The sequence below is a fragment of the Carlito syrichta genome, unplaced genomic scaffold (genome assembly GCF_000164805.1).
Source record: "Carlito syrichta isolate Samal-C Ts95f unplaced genomic scaffold, Tarsius_syrichta-2.0.1 Scaffold309435, whole genome shotgun sequence".
Classification (NCBI taxonomy): domain Eukaryota; kingdom Metazoa; phylum Chordata; class Mammalia; order Primates; family Tarsiidae; genus Carlito; species Carlito syrichta.
This window is the reverse complement of record NW_007253531.1, coordinates 185,417-193,903: the sequence shown is the minus strand read 5'-3', so window position 1 is coordinate 193,903 and position 8,487 is coordinate 185,417.

Genomic DNA, 8,487 nt, shown 5'->3' with positions numbered 1-8,487 from the left:
TGAGTGCTGGGATTATAGGCATGAGTCACCACAACCGGCCACTTTCTTTCTTTATTTTTTGAGTTGGGGTCTCACATTTTTGCCCAGGCTGGAGTGCAGAGGTAGGATCACTGCTCACTGCAGCCTCAACCTCTTGGGCTTGGGTAATTTTTCTACCTCAACCTTCCAAATAGCTGAAACTATAGATGAATGTCACCACGCCTGGCTAACTTTTTTAGAGACAGGGTCTTGCTATGTTGCCCAGGCTTGTATTGAAATCCTGAGCTCAAGCAATCCTTCCACCTCAGCCTCCCAAAATGCTGGGATTACAAGTGTGAGTCACCACGCCCAGCCAGAATTTGCCTTTCATGTTCACACTGGTTCACAACTCATTCATTCCCAACTGAATTTTTTTTTTTTTTTTTTGAGTTTTTTTTTTTGAGTCTCACTCTGTCACCCAGACTGGGATGCAGTGGCCGCTCCCGGCCACTGCAGCCTTGACCTGCTGGGCTCTGGCAATCCTTCCGCCTCAGCCTTCCAAGTAGCTGGAACTACAGGCGTGCGCTACCATGCCCGGTTAATTTTTGATTTATTGTAGAGATGAGTTCTCGCCAAGTTGCCCAGGCGGGTCTTGAACCCGCGGGCTCAGGCAATCCACTCACCTTGGCCTCCCAAAGCGCTGGGATTACAGGCTGAGCCGCCGAGCCCGGCCCAACTGAATATTAAAGAGAACACCACAACTGTGCTGATTGACCTCACTTTAATTTCACGCCTATAAATCTCAAACGGCACAAAATGTAGCCTGGTAATACTACTAGCTCCCTCCCAAACCCCAATATTGTCAATGAAAAGTCCCTGATGGGAACATACAGGGCTGGTTCAAGGAACCAAGTGATGGATAAGGAGAGTGGCACATGGTGACCTTAGAGAGATTACGAGAGCCTAAATCATGCAGGTTCTTAAAGATTATTGTAAGGATTTAACTTTTGTGCTGAGTTAGATGGGGAATCACTAGAGAGTTTTGAGCAGACGTGTGGTGAAATCTTGCTTAGATTAGAACAGGTTTATTCCAGCTACCATCTAAGAATAGACTGTGAGGGGCAAGGAAAAGCAGGAAGACAGGAGATGATTGTAATAATCCAAGCAAGAGATGATGGCAGCTTAGACCCAGGTGGTTGCAGGTAGGAGGTGAGAAGTGATCTAATTTGGGCCATCTTTGTAGATAGAGCCAATAGGGTTAGCTGATGATTTGGATGTGGGATGTGATGGAAAGTGAAGGGTCAGCCATAACACCAAGGTTTTGCCCTAAGCAACTTTAAGGCTGGAGTTGCTCTTTATCAAGCTGGGAAAGATTCCTCCTGGGAGGACCAGACTCAGTGGATAGAGCAGGAGGTGAGTAAATCGTCCGTTAGACATCTGTATTGGTTTTCTAGAACTGTCATGACAAATTACCACAAACACGGTGACTTAGAACAGGAGATGTGGGTTCTCTCACAATTCTGGAAACCAGAAGTCTGAAATCCAAGTGTCAGTGGGCCGTGGTTACTCTGAAGGCTCTAGAAAAGAATCTGCCCTTTGCCTCTTCCAGCTTGTGGTGGTTGTCAGCATTCCTTGACTTGTGGTCACATTGCTCCAATTCCTGCCTCCTTGGTCACATTGCCTCCTCTTCATCTGTGTGTTTCTCCTCTGTGCATCTCTTGTAAGGTCACTTGCATTTGATTTACAGCTCACCTTAGAGATCTTTTCACCTCAAAAGCCTTAATTACATGTACACAGACCTTTCTTCCAAATAAGCCACATTCACAGGTTCTAGGGACTTGGTGTAGACATTGCTTTTTGGGGACTATCATCAACATCAACATGTGCATTGAGATGACAAATGGGTAGCTGAATATATACGAACCTGGAGTTCAGAGGAGGGGTCTTGGTTTACAATATAAATTTAGAAGCCCTCAGTCTGTAGCCATGGTCCTGGAGGAGACCACCAGGGAGAGAATGCAGATATAGGAGAGGCCGAACACTGAGCCCTGGGACACCCCAGTATTTAGAGTGTGGGAGATGAGAAGGAACCAGCATAGGAAATGAGAAATAAGCAGTGACTACAGAGCGAAGAAAGAACAAGGAATCTGGGGTGCTAGAAGCCAAGCGAAAGCACTGTTAGCAAAAGGAAAGAACAATCAACGTTATTAGATGAGGCAGTCAGAAAACAAGACAACAACCACATGGGGGTCATTGGCTATGGAGCTCAGAGGTGACTTTGTTTTTTTTATTTTTTATTTTTATTTTCTTCGCTTCAGAGGTGACTTTGGAAGAGCATTTTGGGTGGAGAAATGGAGGCAGACCAGGCCAACCCAGAATGGAGTTCCTCGTGCTGGTGCCACATAATCCAATATGCCAGTTTCAAAGTCCTCATGAGAACAATTTGGCAGGAGAAAGAAATAAAAGGCATTCAAGTTGGCAAGAAGGAAGTCAAACTATCCTTGTTTGCTGATGATGTGATTATATACCTAGAAAACTCTAAAGACTTCTCCAAGAGGACTCTCTGCTGGGGCCTGGTGTAGGAGTTCAGTCCAAAACAATGGCCTCCTATAAATGTTGTTTAACACCTGGAACTCTGGGGCTCCAGCTTGGCTCCTAGCTTCTGAACCCCAGATCTGATCCCTCAGCCAGAGGGTGGGCTCTAGTGAGGCAGGGGAATGTGCAGTTAGAGCCTGGCCTGTGGAGTCAGATAGTCTTGGTTTAAATCTCCGCTCTGGGTAAGCTTAGGTAAGTTACTCAGTCGTTCTGTGCCTCAGTTTCTCCATTTGTAAAATGGGGCTAATAATTGTCTCCCCCTCTGAGGGATTCTGTGAGCATTCAGTGATTTACTTTATCTTCCTGCAAAAAAAAAACCCTGACATACAGTAAACCCTCCTGTGTTGGCCATTATTCCTTGAAAACTATCCCAAGCTGGGCTCAGTGGCTCTGCCTGTAATACCGCGCCTTGGGAAGCTGAGGTGAGTGGATTGCCTGAGCCCGCGGGTTCGAGACCCGCCTAGGCAACTTGGCAAGACCGCATCTCTACAATAAATCAAAAATTAGCCGGGTGTGGTAGCGCATGCCTGTAATTCCGGCTACTCGGAAGGCTGAGACAGAAGGATCGTCGGAGCCCAGCAGGTCAAGGCTGCGGTGGCCGGGAGCAGCCACTGCACTCCAGTCTGGGCGACAGAGTGAGACTCCAACTCAAAAAAAAAAAAAAGAAAGAAAAAGAAGAAAGCTATCCCAATTCTGCTTCTCTCCATCCCCGTGATTACAACGCCAGGGCAAGCCACCGCCATCACTTTCTGGAGGTCCTGGAGGAGTCTCCTTAATAGTGTCTGGCTCCATTCCCTACGTGCTCTAAACCACTCTCATTCTGCAGCCAGGATGCTATTTTGAGATTGTAGATTAATCCTCCTTTGTTTACAATCTTCCACTGACTTCTCATCTACAGCATTTAGAATCAAGTTCCAAATCGATACACCTGGACCACAGCAAAGTCCCTCACTACCTGGCCTTCGTCTTCCCCTCACTTGCCACCCACTCAGTTCTAGGTGTGCTGCCCCTCTCCTCTTTGACATGCCATCCACTCCTGCTTTGAGCCCTGGTACCAGTTGTTCCTCTGCCCAGAGTGTCGTAGCCCCTCATCTGTGCATGGCTAGATTCTTTCTGTTTCTCAGGTCTCAATGAGGCCTCTCATGACCTCAAGATCAGGTGGCCTCTGGTCACTTACTTTAATTCACACCTGTTCTAATTATCTGCATGGTACTTACTACTCTTATGTCTGCCTCCCTCCCTTCCTTCCTTCCTTCTTTTCATAGAGATGAGGTTTCACTATCTTGCTCAGGCTGGTCTTGAACTTCTGACCTCAAACAGTCCTCCCGTATTGGCCTCCCAAAATGCTAAGATTACAACCATGAGCCACTAGACCTGGCCTGTATTTTCTTGTTTTGTTTGTTTATTTATAATTTGTTCTACTTTGGATTTTCCCCAAAGCAGAGACTGAGGCAAGAATTTGGATGCAGATAGTTTATTTGGAAGATGTTACTAGAAAGCAAGGAAGGCCTGGTGTGGTGGCTCGCGCCTATAATCCCAACACTTTGGGAGGCCAAAGTGAGAGGATTGCCTGAGTCCAGAGGTTCAAGACCAGCTGGGACAACTTGGTGATACCTCATCTCTACAATAAAAATAAATAAATAAACCGGGCTCGGTGGCTCAGCCTTAATCCCCCGCCTTGGGACTGAGGTGAGTGGATTGCCTGAGCCCGCGGGTTCGAGACCCGCCTGGGCAACTTGGTGAGACCTCATCTCTACAATAAATCAAAAATTCAGCCAGGCGTGGTAGCGTGTGCCTGTAATTCCAGCTACTTGGAAGGCTGAGGCAGAAGGATCGCAGGAGCCCAGCAGGTCGAGGCTGCGGTGGCCGGGAGTGGCCACTGCACTCCAGTCTGGGTGACAGAGTGAGACTCCAATTCAAAAAAAATTAAAATTAAAATTAAAAATAAATAAAAATAAAATGAGCTTCTACATGTTCCACGGATAATACTTTGTAGCAGGGATCAGCAAACATTTTTTGGTTTAAAAAAGGGTCAGGCCGGGTGCAATGGCTCATGCCTGTAATCCCAGCACTTTGGGAGGTCGAAGTGAGAGGATTGCCTGAGCTCAAGGTTCGAGACCAACCAGGGCAACTTGGTAGACCTCATCTCTACAATAAATTAAAAAAAAAAATTAACTGGGCATGGTGGCATGTGCCTGTAGTTCCTGCTATTTGGAAGGCCGAGGCAGAGGGATCGCCTGAGCCCAGCAGGTCAAGGCTGCGGTGGCCGTGAGAGTGCCACTGTACTCCAGCCTGGGTGACAAAGTAAGAATCCAACTCAAAAAAAAAAAAAAAAGGGGTCAGATAGTAAATAAGTTTCAGGATGATATAGTCTCTGTCACAGATACTCACCACTGCCAGTGTAACAGGAAAAAAGTCACTGAGAACACATAAGCAAATGGGTGTGTCTGTGTTCCAATAAAACTTTATTTACAAATACAGAAGCCAGGTAAGGTTTGGCCATAGGCTGTAGTATGCTGACCTGGCCTTTAAACCAAAAGCCGGGTCTTCTGTTCTATCAAGAGAATATGAAAATTTGGATTTTATGTACAATTTCCCAACTCTGAAAATACAATATGAGCTACTATTTGCCTGTCATAACTCCTCAGAGATTTGTATACTTTAGTTCAGTAAATAGAACATAAAGATCAATACCCATAATGCCCATTGCATGAGAAAAATACTGCAGTTAAATAGAAAGAAAAAGTCCACTGGATCAGGAAATAGTTACAGCTTAATGGAGGAGAAGGTGTTTAGCTGGGATTTGAAAGTTAGGTACAGTTTTTCCATGTAAAATTTAGGGTTTTGGAATATTCCTAGCAATGACAGTGGTATGAGCAAGAATATCTGGGGATCCACAAACATTCATTTTGACAGGGAGCAGCAGGTGATAAGTTTGTACAAGCAAAGAGAGAGATCAAGGACTGCTGAGCGGTTGCAGTCTGGTCTACAGACCATGAACAGAGTGCTCAAAACTGCACTAAGGGACTGGTGCAGTGGCTCATGCCTGTAATCCCAGCACTTTTGGAGGTCGAATTGGGAGGATGACTTGAGCCCAGGAGTTCAAGATTAGCCTGGGCAACATAGCAAGACCTCATCTTTACAAACAAACAAAAAAGACAGCATCATTCCAGTGGTCTGGGATTCTCTTCTAATCCCCGCTGGGGCAGCTAAGAGTGCACACTTACAGGATGCTCATCTCCTTATCCCTGCAATACACAGAAGGCTCAAAACAGACAGAAAACTTGAGAAATCCTCAGAGCCCCACCCTGGGCCTAGGCTGGATGGGCACTTCCTGGGAGCAACACTCACGCGGGAGAATCCCTACAGCCACCCTCATAGCCAGCTTTCTCCTGCAAGGGCCACCTCATGGCCAGAGATCAACAGTACAACCAGCCACATCAAATACAATACCTCAATTTTGGGGAAGGCTTGATCCCAAATGCCAGCTAACAACACTTTCCAAGCCATTCCAGCCATGCAGGTTGCCATGAGCCAGTGCAGGTACACAACACAGGACTGTCACATGTGGCAGTTGAGAAGCTCACCACACCAAGGCTATATGTAACCAGGAGAACCCTACAGTGCCTTCACAGCCTCCTGCCAACCTTAAATAAGAAGACATTGTCTACCCATATGAGAAGGAACCAGAAAAATAATTCTGACAATGTGAAAAAACAAAGTTCTCCAACATACCCAAAAGACTACACCAACTCTTCAGCAACAAACCCTAACCAAAATGGAATTGTTGAAATTCCATACATAGAATTCAAAAGGTTGATGATAAAATTGGTCAATGAAGTTCAGGAGAAAATTGAAAACCAACATAAAGAAATTTTAAAAATTACTCAGGACATGGATGAAAAAATTCTTCAAAGATTAACCATAAAAGAAACATTAACCAAAAAAGAAAAGTTGAAATTCTGTAAATGAAAGAAGCATTTAGGGAAGTACAAAATGCAGTGGGAAGTTTTAGCAGTATACTAGAACAATTAGAAAAAAGGATCTCAGAACTTGAAGACAAAGCTTTTGAATGAGCCGGGCTTGGTGGCTCAGCCTGTAATCCCGCGCCTTTGGGAGGCTGAGATGAGTGGATTGCCTGAGCCCGTGGGTTCGAGACCCGCCTGGGAAGCGAGACCTCAACTCTACAATAAGTCAAAAAATCAGCCGGGCGTGGTAGTGCATGCCTGTAATTCCTGCTGCTGGGAAGGCTGAGGCGGAAGGATCGCCGGAGCCCAGCAGGTCGAGGCTACGGTGGCCGGGAGCGGCCGCTACACTCCAGTCTGGGCGACAGAGTGAGGCTCCACCTCCAAAAAAAAAAAAAAAGCTTTTGAATGAACCCAATCAGACACCAGTAAATAAAAACAAATCAAGAGAAACAAAATCTCCAAGAAATGTGGGAATATGTAAGACAGCCAAACCTAAGAATTATAGGTGTTCCTGAGAAAGAAGAGAGAGCAACAGATTTGAAAAACCTATTTGAGGATCTAATGGAGGAAAACTTCCCTGGCCTTGCCAGAGTTCTAAACATCTGGACACAAGAAACCCAAAGAACCCCCAGAAAGTTCATTGCAAAAAGGTCATCCCCAAGGCATATAATCATCCAGCTATGCAAAGTTAATATGAAGGAAAGAATTTTAAGAGAAGTGAGACAAAAGCATTAAACAACTTGTAAAGATAAACCTATCAGACTAACAGCTGACTTCTCAGAAGAAACCCTACAAGCCAGAAGGAAGTCGGGCCCCATCTTCAATCTCCTCAAACAGAGTAACTATCAGCCAAGGATTTTGTATTCTTCAACACTAAGTTTCATAAATGAAGGATAAATGATATCCTTTGCAGACAAGCAAACACTGGGGGAATTTGTCACCACTAGAACTGGCTCTACAAGAAATATTCAAAGCAGTCCTAAATACTGAACCAAAATGTCAAAATATACCAGTAGAAAAACACTGGAAATCATAAAGTTCACAGGCTTTATGGAACACCAACACAACAGAGAAAATAAATAAAGCAACCAGATAAAAAGCAGTATAATGAACAGAATAGTACCTTACATATCATGACTAACTCTGAGCATAAATGGTCTCAATGTCCTACTCAAAAGATATAGACTGGCAGAATGGATAAAACACAGCCCAAATATCTGCTGGCTTCAAGAGACCCACTTAACTCACAAAGACTCCTATAGACTCAAGGTAAAGGGGTGGAGAAAAATATTCCATACAAATGGAAGTCAAAAATGAGCAGGAGTAGCCATTCTTATATCAGATAAAACAGATTTTAAATAAACAACAGTAAAAAAAGATAAAGATGGCTATTATATAATGATAAAGGGATCAATGCAGTGAGAAAACATAACAATTTAAAATATATATGTGCCTAACACCAGAGCCCCCCAACTTTATAAAACAAATTCTACTAGACCTAAAAAAAAGAGATAGATAGCAATACAATCATGGTGGGAGACTTCATCACTCCACTGACAGCAATAGACACATCATCAAGGCAGAAAGTCAACTAAAAAAATTGGAGTCAAACAGGACCTAGAGAAAATGGAGCTAACAGACATCTACAGAGCATTCCATCCCTAAACTACAGAATACACATTTTCACATCAGCACATGGAAGATTCTCCAAGATAGACCATACTATAGGCCACTAATCAAGTCTCAATAAATTTTTAAAAATTGGAACCATATCAAGCACCTTCTCAGACCACAGTGAAATAAAACTAGAAAAAAATAATAACAATTTTGTTTGTTTGTTTGTTTTTGTTTTTGAGTTGGAGTCTCACTCGGTCGCCCAGACTGGAGTGCAGTGGCTGCTCCGCTCCTGTCCACCGCAGCCTCGACCTGCTGGGCTCCGCCGATCCTTCTGCCTCAGCCTTCCAAG